The sequence below is a fragment of the Staurois parvus genome, unplaced genomic scaffold, assembly GCF_062004578.1.
Source record: "Staurois parvus isolate SC_StPar_1 unplaced genomic scaffold, SC_StPar_1.0 ptg000818l, whole genome shotgun sequence".
Classification (NCBI taxonomy): Eukaryota; Metazoa; Chordata; class Amphibia; order Anura; family Ranidae; genus Staurois; species Staurois parvus.
The window spans coordinates 3,674,565-3,700,657 of NW_028318614.1; the positions used below are offsets into that span (position 1 = coordinate 3,674,565).

The 26,093-nt window shown below is 49.0% G+C and overlaps 1 protein-coding gene across 1 annotated transcript in view; it reads right to left on the minus strand.

Annotated features, from left to right (window-relative positions):
• Positions 1–26,093, minus strand: part of LUZP2 (leucine zipper protein 2) — a 786,744-nt gene that overhangs the window by 265,177 nt on the left and 495,474 nt on the right. The window lies entirely within an intron of this gene.

The window sequence follows — 26,093 nt, forward strand, 5'->3', positions numbered from 1 at the left end:
AAAAACATCAGTGTACACAGTTAAGAATTTGTTAAAAATATATATAAATATAGTTTATGTGCAATTTATGTAACTATCCCACTGTCAAAGTTTGTTAAGGATGCCAGAAGATGCAAGCAGTGCCAGGTTCATCTCCAGCCCTATTCACTTACGTGGCTGGGAATCCCTGATTATCTAAGCAAGGGTGAAAACCCTACACAAATGTGGTCATGGCCATAAACAAAACATGTCCATGTCCACATCCCTGACCCCCTGTATATACACCTAAGGGCAGGTTGGGATATTAACAGTTTTTTTTTCTTAACAAAAGGCAGGTTATGTTCATTGCAGGGGTGGACTGACAACTCAAGGGGCCCCCGGGCAATAGGGGATCATGGGGCCCCTGTGTCTTTGCCCAAACTCAAAAAAGCCTATGAAAAAGGTACCAGGGGCATCTCAAGGGGCCCCCTACTGACCCCAGGCCCTCGGGCAGTGCCCGATTTTCCAAATGGTCAGTCTGCCCCTGGTTCATTGTGATTGACACTTGATTTAAAACACTGGATCTTTTTTTTTTTTTTTAATAAAGGGCTTAAAGGTCTTATCTTCATGCCCAAGGGTAAAACAAATCTTAATGCCTAAGCACAATTTTGAAACTTTGACATGTGTTACAAAACCATACATATCATCACAACTATTTTGTGCATCCAGGTGGATTATACCTTGTTTTTTTTCAGGACAAATTGGGCTTTCATTTGGTGGTAAATGGTAATGGATATCTCCTGATTTTATTTTTAATACCAAAGGAAAATATAACTGTATATTTCTTGCTACTACCATAACCTACCACCAAAGAACAACCCAAAATGATTTTTCCTGCTTTTGACGATCGCAACGATACCACACGTGTGTATGTTAGTTGTTGTTTGTACCCGTAGTACAGCCCAGAAACCATAGTGAGCAATTTGCTTTTTTTTTTTAAATCTGCCACTCACTGACACTGATAGTAATTTAAAAATAACAAAAAAAACCTGACCCCCCAAAAAAAACTGATCCTGACCTTTGATCCTGACCAAAACACTAACTCTGGCACAGACCTAGATCAAAACTTGATCTATTTATTTTTGTTTATTTTTATATTATTTTTTTTAATTCACTCATTTATATTTCTTTATTTCATGTATTTTTTTTTTTTTTTTTTTTACACACATTTTTTTTTCTCTCTGAAAGGACAGAGAGAAAGCAATGGAGGTGGGCTTCACAATGACATATTAACATACATTTTTGGATAGCATTTAGAGAACTATAGTTGAATTTAGGGCCCATCCACACGGTCCAGTTCACACGTTGATGTGCGTTGTATCAACCCATTTATTTGAATAGTACCACAAAGGACTAAAAATGAAGGCTGCCCTGAAGACATGGAAGAAATGGCACATGGCAGGGAGGGCAAGAAGGCAGGAAAAGAATTAGGAATGGGTGGGGAATGGATTTAGAATATGACATAAGGAGCAGGGAGGAAGTGGTTATAACTTAGTAAGACCTCAAGGAGGAATAGACAGTCAGGTGAGCATCTGGCCCGCCTGCCCACCGCCTTGGTGTGGATATAGCTATGATTAGGAGTTCATATGTTTGGGGGAATTTAGACATGGGAAGAAGATGAGGGACTTACGGGATATGTTTTAATTTTTGTCATAGCATTGAGGCGTCCAAAAGGGTGCCAAAAAAAGTAAAAATGTTGGCAATGTTTGGATGGGTGGTTTAACCTTAATGGTCACAAATGTGTATGATTTTGTGGTGTTCATAAAGGAAGTAATTACTAAAGTTTATTCCAGGTGAATAATGGTGTAAAGTTACTGGTGTGGAGCCACCAAGATGGTTATGAATGGCTCGTGGCTAGTATGGGTTTGCAATGGAACATGACATTGGGTGGCTTTGTCAAGGACTTGGCTTTATGGTTGTATTAGAATTCATTTATGTTTTGAAGAACTGATGTCTAAATTATGTTGTTGTTATTACCTTTATATTTAATAAAAGCTATGGCCATAACATTCAAATGAAAATATGTGTCACATCATATTTATGATGTGTAATGTGTTTGGTTTTTATTTTCAATATCACCCTGCCTTCTGAGCCCTACCCAGGTCACGCATGCAGCATTTTTGGCAGTGCATATTTTCATTGTTATGAATTGCACAACACTGCATTACAAGTGCACAAAAAAAGTACATTGAAGTGTTATTCAGATTGAATTCTGAATATAACTTCAATGTACTGCATCACACCAATGTATGTAATATGCATTACCGCACTGAAATGGGAGCAGGCCCCTAAAGTAGGAATATTCCTCTTTCGAGAAAAAAAATACGATCAAATAAATGGATGTAGTTATTCCAAACTAGTAATGTTACAGTATAATAACACTTTAAGTTGAGTTTAAAATTAAAATGCCTGCTAGTGACTGTTTTTTTTAAGTCAAGGAATTATTTAAAAATGTTTACCACTCCCACTTCAAAGAAATTGCACTTAGGATGAACATTAGCTAGTGTTCAGCACAACAAAATATTCCATTTGTATAGCAATTCAGAATTCAAGGATCTGGAAAAGTGTTTATTATACAAGGTGCTTATCACCAAATCACAGAGTATTAAAAGAGCAGTTTTAAAAGGCATTGAATAGTCCAGTGCAGCCTCTACAATATAGATGTTCATCTATGTCTTGTTTCTAAGCAGAACATCTGGTACTCCGTGAGAAAGAACAAAGAGCCATCCTGTGCTGAAGGAGCATTCAAGTTAACGTGGCGTAGCTTTCAAACACTTGTACAGTAAATGTCAGAAATACTGTTTTGTAACATATGAACCATTAATTAAAAAAATGACAAGGAAACTAAAAAAAACCCATGCAAACCAGATGCAAATTGTTTACATTAAATTTTTGTATCTTTCCCTGACTGCACATCCATATCTGCCCTGCTACCAACTTTCCTCTCCACACCTTCCATCTAGAGTTATCCTGACAAAATCCAGTGAGCTCTTGACTTTAATGTGTTACTAAAGCCAGGACCCTGCAGTCACTATATCTGGCCTCCCAGGACCCTGAATTTACTATATCTGGTCTCCCACAGTACACAGAACATGGAAATGCAATTATGTTAGTAAATAGAGATGAGCGAATCGAAGTATCCGAAGTGGAATTCGAGTCGAATATCGGAAAAATTTCGATTCGTGCCGAATCCGAAAAACAGCCTAATTCGGACGCGCGAATCGAAATTTTTCCGAAAATGGCGGCTGACATGTGCGGCGACGGAGCGGGGATGTCGGGGAAGGCGCGCAGACAAGGCGCGCTGCCCCATAATGCATTCCTCAACGACATGTGATCGCATCAGCCAATCAGCAGCCAGCCAGCCAGCACTGTGTAATGGTCGAGGTATATATAGCGGCCATTTTGGAAATCTTCATTTGCCTGCAGTCATTGAACAGAGGCAGACCGCTCTGTACTAGGGACAGGGACAGAGTTAGGGCCACAGAAACGAGAATTGGGGACAGAGAGAAGTTACTTAGGGACAGAGAACCATTACTCAGGGACACAGACTTGTTAATGAGGGCCACAGAATCGTTATTTAGGGACAAAGAAACGCTAGTTAGGGCCACAGAATTCATACTCAGGGACAGACAGAATTGTTACTCAGTGCCAGAGAATTGTTACTTAGGGCCACAGAAACGTTATTAGGGCCACAGAATTTTTACTCAGGGACAGACAGAATTGTTACTGAGTGCCAGAGAATTGTTACTCAGGGACAGACAGAATTGTTACTGAGTGCCAGAGAATTCTTACTCAGGGCCACAGAATTCATTCTCAGGGACAGACAGAATTGTTACTCAGGGACAGACAGAATTGTTACTGAGTGCCAGAGAATTGTTACTCAGGGACAGACAGAATTGTTACTGAGTGCCAGAGAATTGTTACTCAGGGACAGACAGAATTGTTACTGAGTGCCAGAGAATTGTTACTCAGGGACAGACAGAATTGTTACTGAGTGCCAGAGAATTGTTACTCAGGGACAGACAGAATTGTTACTGAGTGCCAGAGAATTGTTACTCGCACAGACACAAAATTGTTACTTGCACAGACACAGAATTGTTACTCGCACAGACACAGAATTGTTACTCAGGGCCACAGAATTCATACTCAGGGACAGACAGAATTGTTACTGAGTGCCAGAGAATTGTTACTCAGGGACAGACAGAATTGTTACTGAGTGCCAGAGAATTGTTACTCAGGGACAGACAGAATTGTTACTGAGTGCCAGAGATTTGTTACTCGCACAGACACAAAATTGTTACTTGCACAGACACAGAATTGTTACTCGCACAGACACAGAATTGTTACTCAGGGCCACAGAATTCATACTCAGGGATAGACAGAATTGTTACTGAGTGCCAGAGAATTGTTACTCAGGGACAGACAGAATTGTTACTGAGTGCCAGAGAATTGTTACTCAGGGACAGACAGAATTGTTACTGAGTGCCAGAGAATTGTTACTCGCACAGACACAAAATTGTTACTTGCACAGACACAGAATTGTTACTCGCACAGACACAGAATTGTTACTCAGGGCCACAGAATTCATACTCAGGGACAGACAGAATTGTTACTGAGTGCCAGAGAATTGTTACTCAGGGACAGACAGAATTGTTACTGAGTGCCAGAGAATTGTTACTCAGGGACAGACAGAATTGTTACTGAGTGCCAGAGAATTGTTACTCGCACAGACACAAAATTGTTACTTGCACAGACACAGAATTGTTACTCGCACAGACACAGAATTGTTACTCAGGGCCACAGAATTCATACTCAGGGATAGACAGAATTGTTACTGAGTGCCAGAGAATTGTTACTCAGGGACAGACAGAATTGTTACTGAGTGCCAGAGAATTGTTACTCAGGGACAGACAGAATTGTTACTGAGTGCCAGAGAATTGTTACTCGCACAGACACAAAATTGTTACTTGCACAGACACAGAATTGTTACTCGCACAGACACAGAATTGTTACTCAGGGCCACAGAATTCATACTCAGGGACAGACAGAATTGTTACTGAGTGCCAGAGAATTGTTACTCAGGGACAGACAGAATTGTTACTGAGTGCCAGAGAATTGTTACTCAGGGACAGACAGAATTGTTACTGAGTGCCAGAGATTTGTTACTCGCACAGACACAAAATTGTTACTTGCACAGACACAGAATTGTTACTCGCACAGACACAGAATTGTTACTCAGGGCCACAGAATTCATACTCAGGGACAGACAGAATTGTTACTGAGTGCCAGAGAATTGTTACTCAGGGACAGACACAGAATTGTTACTGAGTGCCAGAGAATTGTTACTCAGGGACAGACAGAATTGTTACTGAGTGCCAGAGAATTGTTACTCAGGGACAGACAGAATTGTTACTGAGTGCCAGAGAATTGTTACTCAGGGACAGACAGAATTGTTACTGAGTGCCAGAGAATTGTTACTCGCACAGACACAAAATTGTTACTTGCACAGACACAGAATTGTTACTCGCACAGACACAGAATTGTTACTCAGGGCCACAGAATTCATACTCAGGGATAGACAGAATTGTTACTGAGTGCCAGAGAATTGTTACTCAGGGACAGACAGAATTGTTACTGAGTGCCAGAGAATTGTTACTCAGGGACAGACAGAATTGTTACTGAGTGCCAGAGAATTGTTACTCGCACAGACACAAAATTGTTACTTGCACAGACACAGAATTGTTACTCGCACAGACACAGAATTGTTACTCAGGGCCACAGAATTCATACTCAGGGATAGACAGAATTGTTACTGAGTGCCAGAGAATTGTTACTCAGGGACAGACAGAATTGTTACTGAGTGCCAGAGAATTGTTACTCAGGGACAGACAGAATTGTTACTGAGTGCCAGAGAATTGTTACTCGCACAGACACAAAATTGTTACTTGCACAGACACAGAATTGTTACTCGCACAGACACAGAATTGTTACTCAGGGCCACAGAATTCATACTCAGGGACAGACAGAATTGTTACTGAGTGCCAGAGAATTGTTACTCAGGGACAGACAGAATTGTTACTGAGTGCCAGAGAATTGTTACTCAGGGACAGACAGAATTGTTACTGAGTGCCAGAGAATTGTTACTCGCACAGACACAAAATTGTTACTTGCACAGACACAGAATTGTTACTCGCACAGACACAGAATTGTTACTCAGGGCCACAGAATTCATACTCAGGGATAGACAGAATTGTTACTGAGTGCCAGAGAATTGTTACTGAGGGACAGACAGAATTGTTACTGAGTGCCAGAGAATTGTTACTCAGGGACAGACAGAATTGTTACTGAGTGCCAGAGAATTGTTACTCGCACAGACACAAAATTGTTACTTGCACAGACACAGAATTGTTACTCGCACAGACACAGAATTGTTACTCAGGGCCACAGAATTCATACTCAGGGACAGACAGAATTGTTACTGAGTGCCAGAGAATTGTTACTCAGGGACAGACAGAATTGTTACTGAGTGCCAGAGAATTGTTACTCGCACAGACACAAAATTGTTACTTGCACAGACACAGAATTGTTACTCGCACAGACACAGAATTGTTACTCAGGGCCACAGAATTCATACTCAGGGACAGACAGAATTGTTACTGAGTGCCAGAGAATTGTTACTCAGGGACAGACAGAATTGTTACTGAGTGCCAGAGAATTGTTACTCGCACAGACACAAAATTGTTACTTGCACAGACACAGAATTGTTACTCGCACAGACACAGAATTGTTACTCGCACAGACACATAATTGTTACTCAGGGCCACAGAATTCATACTCAGGGACAGACAGAATTGTTACTGAGTGCCAGAGAATTGTTACTCAGGGACACCTAATCGTTGAATTAAATAGTATGTCAGACAACATGCAGAGGAGTGGCAGAGGAGGCAATGTTTTAGGAGCGAGCAGACGTGGCAGCAGAGGAAGGGGTCGAGGCAGCAGTATTCGCAGCCAGAGGCCAGTGCTCCCGGTGTCATCCAGCGGTCGTGTCTCCACCGACAACCCTGCCGTCATTGATTGGTTGGCTCGGTCGTCTTCCTCTTCCCAGGTCACCTCTGACACCTACAGCCAACGGTCGGTGGGTACGTCAGACACAACCGTTAGTTGGCATGGCCCGGGACCAAGCCCACTGAAATCACGTGTCCTCTACCTGCCCCTGTCCTTTGCTGTTCCCTCACCAAGCGAAGTATCGCATGCTGTGGGCTCAGCCCCACTGTACAGTGAGGAAGAGCTAACAGAGGGCGGTCAGGAACGGGGGGAGACATCGGCCTTTTCAGCAGCCAAGCGAACAAGTACTGGCGAGGAGAGTGGCTCGGTAGCCGGTCTAGAGACAGGTCTGTCTCCTGACCCAGACGCAGCCGAGGGGGCTAGTAGTGAGGCGGAGACCCTACTTGATGATGAGGAGGTTGATCGCACTTGGCAGCCTCGTCGTCATCAGGCAATTTCTTCCGCATCATCAGGAGAAGAGGGTGGCAGCTTGGCAGCGAGCAAAACAGTCGGTGGGTTGCCCAGGAGACAGCAGCAGGGTCGCATCAGTGTCAGTGGAGCCAAACGTCCACGGAGTAGAGCACCAGCTCCACTGCAGCCTACCACCACGGCCAGTAGTGGTGCCGTTGCGCACGGAGGAAGTAGCAGTCAGCCAGTGAAGAGTAGCGGGGGCAAAGTTTCCTACTCGGTGGTGTGGCAATTTTTCCTCAAGCCGCCCGAGGAAGTAAACGTAGCCGTATGTCGACTATGTGGCCAGAAATGCAAGCGTGGCCAGGGGGCCCATGTTGGGACTACAGCGTTGCGTCAGCATATGCAGCGTCACCATTCGGTGGCCTGGGAAAACCGTGATAAACATACGGCGGTTCTGCCTGCCCCAGCCCCCGCTCCATCACCCGCTCCGTTACTTGCTCCGTCACCCGACGTCGTCAATCGCCCTCTATCAGCCAGTCAAGGCTCCAACACCTCTGCTGAGGGGAGTTGTCGCTCATTGGCATCTTCCGCTCGTTCAGATGCTCCTTCTCCTGCTACTCCTCTTCTCGGATTCCGTCAACAGTCTTTCTTGGAATCCGTATCCAAGAGACAACAGTTTGCGAGCACGCACCCGACGGTGCAAAAGCTGAACGTCCTCCTGTCCAAGTTGCTGGTGCTGCAGTCCCTCCCTTTCCAACTGGTGGACTCAGCACCTTTCCGAGAAATGATGGCTTGTGCCGCGCCGCGGTGGAGAGTGCCAAGCCGTCATTTCTTTGCCCAAAAGGCAGTGCCAGCCCTGCATTCACATGTAGAAGAGATGGTGGGCCAGTCTTTGAGCATGTCGGTCTCTGCCAAAGTGCACGGCAGCGCCGACGTGTGGAGCTGTAACTACGGTCAGGGACAGTACATGTCATTTACGGCCCACTGGGTGAACGTGGTGCCGGCACAGCCGCACCAGCAACTTGGACAGGTCACGACGCTTTTGCCTCCACGTTTGCACGTCCTTGGTCCAGCAAGCATGTCCGCCTCTACCACCTCTTTTTCCGCCGTGTCCTCAGCCGCCACCCCCGTGCCAAGTCCCATTACCCGACCGGCATATCACATGTGCAGGGCGCAACGGTGTCACGCTGTGCTGCACCTGGTATGCCTTGGCGAACGTAGTCACACAGGGGAGGAACTGCTGAGTGTAATGAACAGAGAAATCGACAGATGGCTGTCTCCGCGCAAACTAAAAATCGGAACCATGTTGACTGACAACGGAAAGAACATGGTGTCTGCTCTGCGTCAAGGAAGGTTGTGCCATGCGCCATGCATGGCTCACGTGTTCAATCTGGTTGTCAAGCGGTTCCTAAAATCCACCATCCCACTGCAAGACATCCTTAAAATGTCACGTAAACTGTGCATGCATTTCAGCCATTCCTACACCGCAAAGAACACCCTCATTGAGCTGCAGCGGCAGAACGGAATTCCACAGCATCGCCTGATCTGCGACGTTGCAACAAGGTGGAATTCAACCCTACACATGTTAGACCGCCTTTACGAGCAGCGAAAGGCCATCACCGATTTCCTGATGTTACAAGCGGATAAAGGTACTCCCCTGTGTAACTTAGATGTCAGCCATTGGCAGCTCATGCGTGACACCTGCCGCTTGCTCAGGCCCTTTGAGGAGGCCACGCTATTCGTGAGTCGGCAGGACTATGGGATGAACGACGTCATTCCTCTGTTGCACGTCCTGGAACAAATGCTGTTAACAATGGCTGGTCAGGGTGCGGTAGACGTGGCGCACAGATCTCAACGCCACATGACCCCTGTGGGGGCAGGACAGGAAGAAGAGGAGGAGGTAGAGGAGGACATTTGTGCTCAGGAATTATTGAGTGAAATGGGTGGTTTTTCCACTCAGCGGACAGGAGTGGAGGAGCAGGAGCATCTGGTAGAGGAGGAGGAGGAGGAGACAGAGGACCCAGACGCACCGTGGCAGTATGCTGTGGAGATGGAGGCAGGGAGTCCCTCGCATTCCTTGGCACAAATGGCCCATAGCATGCTCGGTTGCTTGCGTAGCGACAGCCGAATAATAACCATCAGACAGAGGGATGACTTTTGGCTGTCCACCTTGTTGGACCCTCGCTACCGGTCCAAAATGGTGGCCTTTTTCACACCTGCTGAGAGGGAGGCCAAAATTACGTACTATAAAAACCACCTATGTAGTCAGTTGGTCTCTGCCTTTGTGCGCCAACGTCCATCCTCAGACACTGTGGGCCCTGTGCGCTCGCGTTCCGCTGGCATGGCAGCAGGGGAGGGGTGGGGTGGTAGGAGCAGTGGCAGCTCCACCAGCAGTGGCTGCCTCAGTCTGCAGTCGATGATGAGTAGCTTTCTTCACCAGCGCAGTGAGGAAACTACTAACCAGCCGCAGCAGCAGCAGCAGCAGCAGCATCAGGTGGACCTGGAGCAGGAGCTCAAACAACAGGCTTGGGCCTACTTGGACAGCACCCTGCCAACCGAGGTAGACAATCCCCTTGACTACTGGGCAACGAAACTTGACCTTTGGCCCCAACTAGCTGAATTTGCCCTTGAAAGGCTGTCATGCCCGGCCAGTAGCGTGGCATCGGAGCGCGTGTTTAGTGCGGCAGGAGGTATTGTAACTCCGCGGAGGACACGACTGTCCACCCAAAGTGTGGAGAGACTCACGTTTGTGAAAATGAATCAGGCGTGGATTAGTCTGGATTTCAAACCACCAGTTCCTGACACAACTGACTAAATCCGCCATGAATCATGCCTCAAACATGTGCCACTTTCAGGTCTCCTCACACTGCTGGTGTGTTTAATTTTTTGACATAGGGTGCTGGCAGATTACGGGCCTCCTATAGCTGCTGCCAGGCCCCTAATCTGCCATGGGCCCCTATATACCGCCTCCTCATGCTGCTGCCAAGTCCAGAGTCTGTCATGGGTCCCTGTATGGCCTCCCATTGCTGCTGTCTCCATCGCCACACTCTGCTGCCATGTGCCACTTTCAGGTCTCTTCACACTGCTGGTGTGTTTAATTTTTTGACATAGGGTGCTGCAAGATAACGGGCCTCACATAGCTGCTGCCAGGCCCCTAATCTGCCATGGGCCCCTATATACCGCCTCCTCATGCTGCTGCCAAGTCCAGAGTCTCTCATGGGTCCCTGTACGGCCTCCCATTGCTGCTGTCTCCATCGCCACACTCTGCTGCCATGTGCCACTTTCAGGTCTCTTCACACTGCTGGTGTGTTTAATTTTTTGACATAGGGTGCAGGCAGATTACGGGCCTCACATAGCTGCTGCCAGGCCCCTAATCTGCCATGGGCCCCTATATACCGCCTCCTCATGCTGCTGCCAAGTCCAGAGTCTGTCATGGGTCCCTGTAAGGCCTCCCATTGCTGCTGTCTCCATCGCCACACTCTGCTGCCATGTGCCACTTTCAGGTCTCTTCACACTGCTGGTGTGTTTAATTTTTTGACATAGGGTGCAGGCAGATTACGGGCCTCACATAGCTGCTGCCAGGCCCCTAATCTGCCATGGGCCCCTATATACCGCCTCCTCATGCTGCTGCCAAGTCCAGAGTCTGTCATGGGTCCCTGTACGGCCTCCCATTGCTGCTGTCTCCATCGCCACACTCTGCTGCCATGTGCCACTTTCAGGTCTCTTCACACTGCTGGTGTGTTAAATTTTTTGACATAGGGTGCAGGCAGATTACGGGCCTCACATAGCTGCTGCCAGGCCCCTAATCTGCCATGGGCCCCTATATACCGCCTCCTCATGCTGCTGCCAAGTCTAGAGTCTGTCATGGGTCCCTGTACGGCCTCCCATTGCTGCTGTCTCCATCGCCACACTCTGCTGCCATGTGCCACTTTCAGGTCTCTTCACACTGCTGGTGTGTTAAATTTTTTGACATAGGGTGCAGGCAGATTACGGGCCTCACATAGCTGCTGCCAGGCCCCTAATCTGCCATGGGCCCCTATATACCGCCTCCTCATGCTGCTGCCAAGTCTAGAGTCTCTCATGGGTCCCTGTACGGCCTCCCATTGCTGCTGTCTCCATCGCCACACTCTGCTGCCATGTGCCACTTTCAGGTCTCTTCACACTGCTGGTGTGTTAAATTTTTTGACATAGGGTGCAGGCAGATTACGGGCCTCACATAGCTGCTGCCAGGCCCCTAATCTGCCATGGGCCCCTATATACCGCCTCCTCATGCTGCTGCCAAGTCTAGAGTCTCTCATGGGTCCCTGTACGGCCTCCCATTGCTGCTGTCTCCATCGCCACACTCTGCTGCCATGTGCCACTTTCAGGTCTCTTCACACTGCTGGTGTGTTAAATTTTTTGACATAGGGTGCAGGCAGATTACGGGCCTCACATAGCTGCTGCCAGGCCCCTAATCTGCCATGGGCCCCTATATACCGCCTCCTCATGCTGCTGCCAAGTCCAGAGTCTGTCATGGGTCCCTGTAAGGCCTCCCATTGCTGCTGTCTCCATCGCCACACTCTGCTGCCATGTGCCACTTTCAGGTCTCTTCACACTGCTGGTGTGTTTAATTTTTTGACATAGGGTGCAGGCAGATTACGGGCCTCACATAGCTGCTGCCAGGCCCCTAATCTGCCATGGGCCCCTATATACCGCCTCCTCATGCTGCTGCCAAGTCTAGAGTCTGTCATGGGTCCCTGTACGGCCTCCCATTGCTGCTGTCTCCATCGCCACACTCTGCTGCCATGTGCCACTTTCAGGTCTCTTCACACTGCTGGTGTGTTTAATTTTTTGACATAGGGTGCAGGCAGATTACGGGCCTCACATAGCTGCTGCCAGGCCCCTAATCTGCCATGGGCCCCTATATACCGCCTCCTCATGCTGCTGCCAAGTCTAGAGTCTCTCATGGGTCCCTGTACGGCCTCCCATTGCTGCTGTCTCCATCGCCACACTCTGCTGCCATGTGCCACTTTCAGGTCTCTTCACACTGCTGGTGTGTTAAATTTTTTGACATAGGGTGCAGGCAGATTACGGGCCTCACATAGCTGCTGCCAGGCCCCTAATCTGCCATGGGCCCCTATATACCGCCTCCTCATGCTGCTGCCAAGTCTAGAGTCTCTCATGGGTCCCTGTACGGCCTCCCATTGCTGCTGTCTCCATCGCCACACTCTGCTGCCATGTGCCACTTTCAGGTCTCTTCACACTGCTGGTGTGTTAAATTTTTTGACATAGGGTGCAGGCAGATTACAGGCCTCACATAGCTGCTGCCAGGCCCCTAATCTGCCATGGGCCCCTATATACCGCATCCTCATGCTGCTGCCAAGTCTAGAGTCTCTCATGGGTCCCTGTACGGCCTCCCATTGCTGCTGTCTCCATCGCCACACTCTGCTGCCATGTGCCACTTTCAGGTCTCTTCACACTGCTGGTGTGTTAAATTTTTTGACATAGGGTGCAGGCAGATTACGGGCCTCACATAGCTGCTGCCAGGCCCCTAATCTGCCATGGGCCCCTATATACCGCCTCCTCATGCTGCTGCCAAGTCTAGAGTCTGTCATGGGTCCCTGTACGGCCTCCCATTGCTGCTGTCTCCATCGCCACACTCTGCTGCCATGTGCCACTTTCAGGTCTCTTCACACTGCTGGTGTGTTAAATTTTTTGACATAGGGTGCAGGCAGATTACGGGCCTCACATAGCTGCTGCCAGGCCCCTAATCTGCCATGGGCCCCTATATACCGCCTCCTCATGCTGCTGCCAAGTCTAGAGTCTCTCATGGGTCCCTGTACGGCCTCCCATTGCTGCTGTCTCCATCGCCACACTCTGCTGCCATGTGCCACTTTCAGGTCTCTTCACACTGCTGGTGTGTTAAATTTTTTGACATAGGGTGCAGGCAGATTACGGGCCTCACATAGCTGCTGCCAGGCCCCTAATCTGCCATGGGCCCCTATATACCGCCTCCTCATGCTGCTGCCAAGTCCAGAGTCTGTCATGGGTCCCTGTAAGGCCTCCCATTGCTGCTGTCTCCATCGCCACACTCTGCTGCCATGTGCCACTTTCAGGTCTCTTCACACTGCTGGTGTGTTTAATTTTTTGACATAGGGTGCAGGCAGATTACGGGCCTCACATAGCTGCTGCCAGGCCCCTAATCTGCCATGGGCCCCTATATACCGCCTCCTCATGCTGCTGCCAAGTCTAGAGTCTGTCATGGGTCCCTGTACGGCCTCCCATTGCTGCTGTCTCCATCGCCACACTCTGCTGCCATGTGCCACTTTCAGGTCTCTTCACACTGCTGGTGTGTTAAATTTTTTGACATAGGGTGCAGGCAGATTACGGGCCTCACATAGCTGCTGCCAGGCCCCTAATCTGCCATGGGCCCCTATATACCGCCTCCTCATGCTGCTGCCAAGTCCAGAGTCTGTCATGGGTCCCTGTAAGGCCTCCCATTGCTGCTGTCTCCATCGCCACACTCTGCTGCCATGTGCCACTTTCAGGTCTCTTCACACTGCTGGTGTGTTTAATTTTTTGACATAGGGTGCAGGCAGATTACGGGCCTCACATAGCTGCTGCCAGGCCCCTAATCTGCCATGGGCCCCTATATACCGCCTCTTCATGCTGCTGCCAAGTCCAGAGTCTGTCATGGGTCCCTGTAAGGCCTCCCATTGCTGCTGTCTCCATCGCCACACTCTGCTGCCATGTGCCACTTTCAGGTCTCTTCACACTGCTGGTGTGTTTAATTTTTTGACATAGGGTGCAGGCAGATTACGGGCCTCACATAGCTGCTGCCAGGCCCCTAATCTGCCATGGGCCCCTATATACCGCCTCCTCATGCTGCTGCCAAGTCTAGAGTCTGTCATGGGTCCCTGTACGGCCTCCCATTGCTGCTGTCTCCATCGCCACACTCTGCTGCCATGTGCCACTTTCAGGTCTCTTCACACTGCTGGTGTGTTAAATTTTTTGACATAGGGTGCAGGCAGATTACGGGCCTCACATAGCTGCTGCCAGGCCCCTAATCTGCCATGGGCCCCTATATACCGCCTCCTCATGCTGCTGCCAAGTCCAGAGTCTGTCATGGGTCCCTGTAAGGCCTCCCATTGCTGCTGTCTCCATCGCCACACTCTGCTGCCATGTGCCACTTTCAGGTCTCTTCACACTGCTGGTGTGTTTAATTTTTTGACATAGGGTGCAGGCAGATTACGGGCCTCACATAGCTGCTGCCAGGCCCCTAATCTGCCATGGGCCCCTATATACCGCCTCCTCATGCTGCTGCCAAGTCCAGAGTCTGTCATGGGTCCCTGTACGGCCTCCCATTGCTGCTGTCTCCATCGCCACACTCTGCTGCCATGTGCCACTTTCAGGTCTCTTCACACTGCTGGTGTGTTAAATTTTTTGACATAGGGTGCAGGCAGATTACGGGCCTCACATAGCTGCTGCCAGGCCCCTAATCTGCCATGGGCCCCTATATACCGCCTCCTCATGCTGCTGCCAAGTCTAGAGTCTGTCATGGGTCCCTGTACGGCCTCCCATTGCTGCTGTCTCCATCGCCACACTCTGCTGCCATGTGCCACTTTCAGGTCTCTTCACACTGCTGGTGTGTTAAATTTTTTGACATAGGGTGCAGGCAGATTACGGGCCTCACATAGCTGCTGCCAGGCCCCTAATCTGCCATGGGCCCCTATATACCGCCTCCTCATGCTGCTGCCAAGTCTAGAGTCTCTCATGGGTCCCTGTACGGCCTCCCATTGCTGCTGTCTCCATCGCCACACTCTGCTGCCATGTGCCACTTTCAGGTCTCTTCACACTGCTGGTGTGTTAAATTTTTTGACATAGGGTGCAGGCAGATTACGGGCCTCACATAGCTGCTGCCAGGCCCCTAATCTGCCATGGGCCCCTATATACCGCCTCCTCATGCTGCTGCCAAGTCCAGAGTCTGTCATGGGTCCCTGTAAGGCCTCCCATTGCTGCTGTCTCCATCGCCACACTCTGCTGCCATGTGCCACTTTCAGGTCTCTTCACACTGCTGGTGTGTTTAATTTTTTGACATAGGGTGCAGGCAGATTACGGGCCTCACATAGCTGCTGCCAGGCCCCTAATCTGCCATGGGCCCCTATATACCGCCTCCTCATGCTGCTGCCAAGTCTAGAGTCTGTCATGGGTCCCTGTACGGCCTCCCATTGCTGCTGTCTCCATCGCCACACTCTGCTGCCATGTGCCACTTTCAGGTCTCTTCACACTGCTGGTGTGTTAAATTTTTTGACATAGGGTGCAGGCAGATTACGGGCCTCACATAGCTGCTGCCAGGCCCCTAATCTGCCATGGGCCCCTATATACCGCCTCTTCATGCTGCTGCCAAGTCCAGAGTCTGTCATGGGTCCCTGTAAGGCCTCCCATTGCTGCTGTCTCCATCGCCACACTCTGCTGCCATGTGCCACTTTCAGGTCTCTTCACACTGCTGGTGTGTTTAATTTTTTGACATAGGGTGCAGGCAGATTACGGGCCTCACATAGCTGCTGCCAGGCCCCTAATCTGCCATGGGCCCCTATATACCGCCTCCTCATGCTGCTGCCAAGTCCAGAGTCTGTCATGGGTCCCTGTACGGCCTCCCATTGCTGCTGTCTCCATCGCCACACTCTGCTGCCATGTGCCACTTTCAGGTCTCTTCACACTGCTGGTGTGTTAAATTTTTTGACATAGGGTGCAGGCAGATTACGGGCCTCACATAGCTGCTGCCAGGCCCCTAATCTGCCATGGGCCCCTATATACCGCCTCCTCATGCTGCTGCCAAGTCCAGAGTCTGTCATGGGTCCCTGTACGGCCTCCCATTGCTGCTGTCTCCATCGCCACACTCTGCTGCCATGTGCCACTTTCAGGTCTCTTCACACTGCTGGTGTGTTAAATTTTTTGACATAGGGTGCAGGCAGATTACGGGCCTCACATAGCTGCTGCCAGGCCCCTAATCTGCCATGGGCCCCTATATACCGCCTCCTCATGCTGCTGCCAAGTCTAGAGTCTGTCATGGGTCCCTGTACGGCCTCCCATTGCTGCTGTCTCCATCGCCACACTCTGCTGCCATGTGCCACTTTCAGGTCTCTTCACACTGCTGGTGTGTTTAATTTTTTGACATAGGGTGCAGGCAGATTACGGGCCTCACATAGCTGCTGCCAGGCCCCTAATCTGCCATGGGCCCCTATATACCGCCTCCTCATGCTGCTGCCAAGTCTAGAGTCTCTCATGGGTCCCTGTACGGCCTCCCATTGCTGCTGTCTCCATCGCCACACTCTGCTGCCATGTGCCACTTTCAGGTCTCTTCACACTGCTGGTGTGTTAAATTTTTTGACATAGGGTGCAGGCAGATTACGGGCCTCACATAGCTGCTGCCAGGCCCCTAATCTGCCATGGGCCCCTATATACCGCCTCCTCATGCTGCTGCCAAGTCTAGAGTCTCTCATGGGTCCCTGTACGGCCTCCCATTGCTGCTGTCTCCATCGCCACACTCTGCTGCCATGTGCCACTTTCAGGTCTCTTCACACTGCTGGTGTGTTAAATTTTTTGACATAGGGTGCAGGCAGATTACGGGCCTCACATAGCTGCTGCCAGGCCCCTAATCTGCCATGGGCCCCTATATACCGCCTCCTCATGCTGCTGCCAAGTCTAGAGTCTCTCATGGGTCCCTGTACGGCCTCCCATTGCTGCTGTCTCCATCGCCACACTCTGCTGCCATGTGCCACTTTCAGGTCTCTTCACACTGCTGGTGTGTTAAATTTTTTGACATAGGGTGCAGGCAGATTACGGGCCTCACATAGCTGCTGCCAGGCCCCTAATCTGCCATGGGCCCCTATATACCGCCTCCTCATGCTGCTGCCAAGTCTAGAGTCTGTCATGGGTCCCTGTACGGCCTCCCATTGCTGCTGTCTCCATCGCCACACTCTGCTGCCATGTGCCACTTTCAGGTCTCTTCACACTGCTGGTGTGTTAAATTTTTTGACATAGGGTGCAGGCAGATTACGGGCCTCACATAGCTGCTGCCAGGCCCCTAATCTGCCATGGGCCCCTATATACCGCCTCCTCATGCTGCTGCCAAGTCTAGAGTCTCTCATGGGTCCCTGTACGGCCTCCCATTGCTGCTGTCTCCATCGCCACACTCTGCTGCCATGTGCCACTTTCAGGTCTCTTCACACTGCTGGTGTGTTAAATTTTTTGACATAGGGTGCAGGCAGATTACGGGCCTCACATAGCTGCTGCCAGGCCCCTAATCTGCCATGGGCCCCTATATACCGCCTCCTCATGCTGCTGCCAAGTCCAGAGTCTGTCATGGGTCCCTGTAAGGCCTCCCATTGCTGCTGTCTCCATCGCCACACTCTGCTGCCATGTGCCACTTTCAGGTCTCTTCACACTGCTGGTGTGTTTAATTTTTTGACATAGGGTGCAGGCAGATTACGGGCCTCACATAGCTGCTGCCAGGCCCCTAATCTGCCATGGGCCCCTATATACCGCCTCCTCATGCTGCTGCCAAGTCTAGAGTCTGTCATGGGTCCCTGTACGGCCTCCCATTGCTGCTGTCTCCATCGCCACACTCTGCTGCCATGTGCCACTTTCAGGTCTCTTCACACTGCTGGTGTGTTAAATTTTTTGACATAGGGTGCAGGCAGATTACGGGCCTCACATAGCTGCTGCCAGGCCCCTAATCTGCCATGGGCCCCTATATACCGCCTCCTCATGCTGCTGCCAAGTCCAGAGTCTGTCATGGGTCCCTGTAAGGCCTCCCATTGCTGCTGTCTCCATCGCCACACTCTGCTGCCATGTGCCACTTTCAGGTCTCTTCACACTGCTGGTGTGTTTAATTTTTTGACATAGGGTGCAGGCAGATTACGGGCCTCACATAGCTGCTGCCAGGCCCCTAATCTGCCATGGGCCCCTATATACCGCCTCCTCATGCTGCTGCCAAGTCCAGAGTCTGTCATGGGTCCCTGTACGGCCTCCCATTGCTGCTGTCTCCATCGCCACACTCTGCTGCCATGTGCCACTTTCAGGTCTCTTCACACTGCTGGTGTGTTAAATTTTTTGACATAGGGTGCAGGCAGATTACGGGCCTCACATAGCTGCTGCCAGGCCCCTAATCTGCCATGGGCCCCTATATACCGCCTCCTCATGCTGCTGCCAAGTCCAGAGTCTGTCATGGGTCCCTGTACGGCCTCCCATTGCTGCTGTCTCCATCGCCACACTCTGCTGCCATGTGCCACTTTCAGGTCTCTTCACACTGCTGGTGTGTTAAATTTTTTGACATAGGGTGCAGGCAGATTACGGGCCTCACATAGCTGCTGCCAGGCCCCTAATCTGCCATGGGCCCCTATATACCGCCTCCTCATGCTGCTGCCAAGTCTAGAGTCTGTCATGGGTCCCTGTACGGCCTCCCATTGCTGCTGTCTCCATCGCCACACTCTGCTGCCATGTGCCACTTTCAGGTCTCTTCACACTGCTGGTGTGTTTAATTTTTTGACATAGGGTGCAGGCAGATTACGGGCCTCACATAGCTGCTGCCAGGCCCCTAATCTGCCATGGGCCCCTATATACCGCCTCCTCATGCTGCTGCCAAGTCCAGAGTCTGTCATGGGTCCCTGTACGGCCTCCCATTGCTGCTGTCTCCATCGCCACACTCTGCTGCCATGTGCCACTTTCAGGTCTCTTCACACTGCTGGTGTGTTAAATTTTTTGACATAGGGTGCAGGCAGATTACGGGCCTCACATAGCTGCTGCCAGGCCCCTAATCTGCCATGGGCCCCTATATACCGCCTCCTCATGCTGCTGCCAAGTCTAGAGTCTGTCATGGGTCCCTGTACGGCCTCCCATTGCTGCTGTCTCCATCGCCACACTCTGCTGCCATGTGCCACTTTCAGGTCTCTTCACACTGCTGGTGTGTTTAATTTTTTGACATAGGGTGCAGGCAGATTACGGGCCTCACATAGCTGCTGCCAGGCCCCTAATCTGCCATGGGCCCCTATATACCGCCTCCTCATGCTGCTGCCAAGTCTAGAGTCTGTCATGGGTCCCTGTACGGCCTCCCATTGCTGCTGTCTCCATCGCCACACTCTGCTGCCATGTGCCACTTTCAGGTCTCTTCACACTGCTGGTGTGTTAAATTTTTTGACATAGGGTGCAGGCAGATTACGGGCCTCACATAGCTGCTGCCAGGCCCCTAATCTGCCATGGGCCCCTATATACCGCCTCCTCATGCTGCTGCCAAGTCCAGAGTCTGTCATGGGTCCCTGTAAGGCCTCCCATTGCTGCTGTCTCCATCGCCACACTCTGCTGCCATGTGCCACTTTCAGGTCTCTTCACACTGCTGGTGTGTTTAATTTTTTGACATAGGGTGCAGGCAGATTACGGGCCTCACATAGCTGCTGCCAGGCCCCTAATCTGCCATGGGCCCCTATATACCGCCTCCTCATGCTGCTGCCAAGTCTAGAGTCTGTCATGGGTCCCTGTACGGCCTCCCATTGCTGCTGTCTCCATCGCCACACTCTGCTGCCATGTGCCACTTTCAGGTCTCTTCACACTGCTGGTGTGTTAAATTTTTTGACATAGGGTGCAGGCAGATTACGGGCCTCACATAGCTGCTGCCAGGCCCCTAATCTGCCATGGGCCCCTATATACCGCCTCCTCATGCTGCTGCCAAGTCCAGAGTCTGTCATGGGTCCCTGTATGGCCTCCCATTGCTGCTGTCTCCATCGCCACACTCTGCTGCCATGTGCCACTTTCAGGTCTCTTCACACTGCTGGTGTGTTAAATTTTTTGACATAGGGTGCAGGCAGATTACGGGCCTCACATAGCTGCTGCCAGGCCCCTAATCTGCCATGGGCCCCTATATACCGCCTCCTCATGCTGCTGCCAAGTCTAGAGTCTCTCATGGGTCCCTGTACGGCCTCCCATTGCTGCTGTCTCCATCGCCACACTCTGCTGCCATGTGCCACTTTCAGGTCTCTTCACACTGCTGGTGTGTTAAATTTTTTGACATAGGGTGCAGGCAGATTACGGGCCTCACATAGCTGCTGCCAGACATGTAATCTGCCATGGGCCCCCGTACCGACTCCTCATGCTGTGACGTTGCAACAAGGTGTAATTCAACCCTACATATGTTAGACCGCCTTTACGAACAGCTAAAGGCCATCACAGATTTCCTGATGTTAAAAGCGGATAAAGGTACTCCCTGTGTAACTTAGATGTCAGCCATTGTCAGCTCATGTGTGACACCTGCGCTTGCTCAGGCCCTTTGAGGAGGCCACGCTATTCGTGAGTCGGCAGGACTATGGGATGAATGAGGTCAAATCGGCCATGGGCCCCCGTACCGCCTGTTCACGCTGATGCTGGTCCCACAGTGTGACCTGGGTCCCTGTACGGCCTCCCATTGCTTCCACTCTGCCATGTGCCACTTTGAAATCTCCTCACACTCCTGCGGTTGTCCATTTTGTCATAGGTTGCTGGCAGATTACAGGCCTTCCATAGGTGCCACCAAGCCCCATATCGGCCATGGGCCCCCGTACCGCCTGGTCACGCTGCTGCTGGGCCCATAGTGTGACCTGGGTCCCTGTACCGCCTCCCATTGCTCCCACTCTGCCATGTGCCACTTTCAGGTCTCCTCACGCTCCTGCTGGTTTCCATTTTGTCATAGGTTGCTGTATGGCCTCCCATTGCTGCTGCCTCCACCGCCACACTGTGGCTCCAAACACTGGTTTTGGCCCCGTGACTGGCCAAAGGAGTGAAGTGTGCAGTGATTCTAAGATCGACGGCACTCATCTGCATGTCATACTGACAGACAGTATTATTTCTCTTCCCCAGCAGACTCCAAGGGCATTTAAATTAAAGGTACAGTGTTCTGCACTAATATTAAGTCTCTCTGAAGCCTAGAAACACCCTTTTTTAAGTTAAATTCACAGCGAATTTATTCGACTCGAATCGAATATTGTCCACGAATTCGCCGAATCAGTCGAATCGAATTTTTCATTTCTTCGCTCATCTCTATTAGTAAACATAAACTGCTAAATACCTTTTCTCATCAGAAGTCTTGTGATCTCTATTAGTGTCCAGCGGAGCACTGGTTAAAGCTTATAGGAGGAGTTTTCATTCTGCTCTGAGTGTCCTATGAGGCTGCAATAGCCCTGACCTTCTGTCTGGACGGCACTGATTGGCCCAATGCCGATCACATGCACCCTCCCAAAGAAAAAAAAACTCTCTAGCAGTACACACCAAACTGAACATTTACAGAGTGTTTCCTAGAGCTTTGTACTATCAGCAGATGGTTTGGGGACAGAAGAAGAAGGGGAGGATCAGAGAAGACAGCATCAAACGGCCTTTTTACACAATGCGGAGGATTAACCCCATAGGTTCCACAGTGAGTATAACAAGCATTCTTTACTGCATATTCAGAGTGATTTTACTGTTGTTGGTTTAGTAACACTTTAATCTCCTTAGCGGTATTCCCGGGTGTAGCTCGGGGTAAAATGTCAGTACCAAAAGTGGTAACCCTGAGCTACACTCGGGCTTACCATGCGGCGTTGCTCAGGGAGTCCCTGCAGCACTTACCTTGTCCTTCGCTCCCGCGATGCATCCCCTGCAGCGTCCTCGGCCATCTCCTCCTGCCGATGCCGGCATCCGGCTTCCGTGTTCCGGTCCCTGTGACGTCGGGACGTACGGGCACCGGAACCGGCGGCAAATTTGAAATTTTTTAAAAATTTAATTTTTTTAAAAAATGACTATTACATAGTAAAACATTGCTGTTTCAATGCATTTTACATAGATTTTGTCCCTACTGCTTTGTCCTGTGCCCTGCCTGCATTTTGACTGTTCTTTCTGCCTGAAAACTTAGAAAAGTCCATGGCGTCCAAAAAGCATCTCTTTAGGTCAAAAGCGGTTTTAGACCAGCTAGACAATAGCGATAGTATATTAGAACCACTTGCAGAATTGAGTGATAATGATTTGTGGGGAATTTTGTCATCAGACACTGAAAACGATTTTGCGACTTTGCTCAGCGATGTGCGAATTTGCCTCTGTATTTCAAATTTCAGTGTTTTTTGGTTTGATTATATTATTGAATTAAATTTATTATTATTATATTATTATTTTTTATGATTATTTAATAAATTATAATTTATGATTTCGTGTTTCAAATGTTATCATACCCGGGATGTTTAATAGACTCGTGTTCAGACAGATTTCAGTGAGTTATTCCTAAAAATTACAGCCTACAATAAAAAACTACATATTTCCATGCAAAAAAAGGGTACAAAAAAATCGGAAATAATCAGACCGCCAAGGAGGTTAAAAGGACCCTCCCCCCATCCCATTCCTACTCTATAAATCTGTATAGCTAAATAGGGAGAAAATAAACAACCATACTTAGCTATATGCTTTTTCTTCTTACTGATTTTTTTCCTGTCTCTGTGCTGTCTGGGTCCCCATTCCATGCTGCCATTTTAAAATGTCTCTGGTACTGTGCATGTGCAAGATGAAGTGCATGACGTCATGAGTGCACCGTACATTACCAGCATCTGTTAGGGAAAGAAAATCCTTCCCCAAGATCTCACGAGATCTCAGGGAGAAGTTTTATTTTTGGTCTCAGCAAATGAATGTAATTTTGTATTACACACAAGCATGAGAAGAAGAGCATGACATCATGTGATCAGGGGCGGACTGACAATTCATGGGGCCCCCGGGCAATAGGGGATCATGGGGCCCCTCTGTCCTTGCCCAAACTCAAAAAGCCTATGAAAAAGGTACCAGGGGCATCTCATGGGGCCCCCTACTGACCCCGGGCCCTCGGGCAGTGCTCGAGGTTCCAAATGGTCAGTCCGCCCCTGCATGTGATTAATTTTGCGCATGTGCTGCATGAAAATATTTCAGGATCTAAAAGTTTAGATATGGGATTTGCCAGAAGGCAAAGGTGATGTTGCTCTGGCCAGGCCTATGTCACCCATTTCTTAAGGGAAACCAGGAAGTTCAAGAGAAAAAAGGTAAGCAGAGCAAAAAAAGAAAATTTGAATGTACAGAGATTTCATATTAACATTCAGAGATGCATGCTGATGTGAAGGTTAGGAAAAGGGAGACCATTTTTGATTTATTGCCACATAACACCCAACTGTGAACCCCTGGCATGTATATTTTGCCTTTTTTATACACTTTAGCCTGGTATTGGACTATAGAAACATGGCGAGAGACCCATTTCCCTCTTTTCAATCAGTTTACTTTCAGTTTCTGCTGTTAGGCTGAATGTTACACTATCCCCTCCAATCATCAGAGGGAGAACTATAGCCAGAAAAGCCTATGGAATCCTATGCAGAACGTTGAGGATCATGGGATTTGAAATCCAGGAAGCAAGCCATATTGTGGAACTTATGAACCCTTTGTAATATACGGCCCTAGAGACACTGGGGCAAGGTGGATTTTTTCAGTTTTTGCAACTGTTTTTCTTTCTACCTTTTGTTTTTTTTACAATTTTTTTAATATACTGTGACCAGAGCAAAGCAGTGTTACCAAAGTGACACTGTACTACTCTAAAAAGGTGATCAGGATTTTTCTTTTCTACGCTATAATTGCTTATAACAGTGATGAACACTGTTATAAGCAATCATTTTTATGCATGACATTCATACATAGCCAATATGTAATTTTGTGGGAGCTGTGAAAGGCCACAGGTATCACATGGTACAGATGGGATGTGATTAACCCTGTCTGTACCATGTGATCACTGTGACCAATCATAGTGGGGCAGTCTGTTAGTGGTGACACTCTATGTGTCAGTGCTGGCTGATTTAGCTGGAGGTGAGACATTTTCGACCTACCGTTTTCCCCTAATTTCTACTGCAGGATTTACTCACAGTAGTTTAGTGTTGCTCACAAAGGACTGAAAAAAATGAACATAAGTTTTTGGCTGGTTTTTGCTGTTGAATCTCTTGACTTGCCACCCTAAGTACAGGCCCACAAGTGCTGTATTAATGATTGTACTGTATTCACCCCCATTCACTCCTGTGAAATGTAACTCATTTTTTGGTGCGCAGCAGCATAGGGCAGCACGTTTACTACATGTCACAGAAATGCCAAAGTAGCTCCTGCACCTTTTTTTTTTTTTTTGCAGTGAACCTGCGAAATACACATTTTGGAGTGTTTTGTTGTGCAACAAAATGCATGCCTGCTACTCGCATTTGTATGAGGTGCCTTTACGAATTATTGTCTTTAGGAAAGTGCTGTATAAGTAGAGTGTTTATTATATGCATTAAGACCCCATTCATACCTTGACGTTCAGGGAATGCACACAGAAACGCATGTATCTGCACACGTCCCCGGAATGGCAAGCCATGACTGGGGTCTTAATGTATGTGATAAACACTCCACTTATTTAGCACTGTCTTAAAGACAACATCACAAAAGGGTAACAATATTTTGCCAAACCGAACAATGTGTGAAGCCACAAATCAATATATTCAACTGCAGCAGTAATATAATATATGAAAGTAAACACAATAAAGAAAACAGATGGTGATCTATGAATTAATGTTTAGTTTACTTGTATTTGTTTTAATTGCAATTCAATAGCAATTACACACACAAGAAAAACAGAATGGGAACATCTGCTTTTCTATTGCTAAATGGTCTTGTTACTTTTAATCCAGGAGGTAAAATAAAATTCTTACATAATCAGTTTTAAATTCATTTTTGATACTTGTAATACATACCAATGAAGCATAATTGTATTTGGATTTTGTGAAGCATTCAGAAACACTGTACCTTCATGCAGGATTGTGTAAAATGTAGATTACAAGCTGAATTTGCTAATACAATGGAGACGTGTTCTTTTCATTCAGCACCCAAGTATGTTTAATTGTACTACCTTGAGATACTCTGCCTGGATATAGCATGCCAAGGCTGTTGGTTAGGGTGGAAGAGTCCTGCTTTTTAAAGAATGTCCTATCATCTGACAATGTCCGATCCAAGTAATGTCATCTTCAGGCCTCAAGCAAAGAATGGAGAGAAGTGTCCTGTCTAGAGGACATATACAGTATGTATAGTAGGACTATATGATGGCACCAGTCAGGGGTGGACTGACAACTCATGGGGCTCCCAGGCAATAGGGGATCATGGGGCCCCTGTGTCCTTGCCCAAACTCAAAAAAGCCTATGAAAAAGGTACCAGGGGCATCTCATGGGGCCCCCTACTGACCCCGGGCCCTCGGGCAGTGCCCGAGTTTCCAAATGGTTAGTCTGCCCCTGGCACCAGTAGAGGGACCAGTTTGTCCAGCACCCAGGGCAAGGATGTGGAACTACACCTCCACTGCTATTGCATGACATTGAATGGGTGTACCACTTTGCTTCAATTCTCTGCCCCCTTGTTCCAGCTTCCCATGATTAGCATGGAGTGTGCTTTGCACACACAGGGCCAATTGCAGGCTTTCTAGCAGCTAGATGGAAGTTGCACATGCACAGCATGAACCATCAAGCCTTGGCCCACTAGCTGGCAACCAATTACCTGGTGTGTGTGGTTAAGGGGCACCTGCTACTACTGCGGCCAGAGCAGCTGCCCCTCCTGCCCACCCCTTGTCC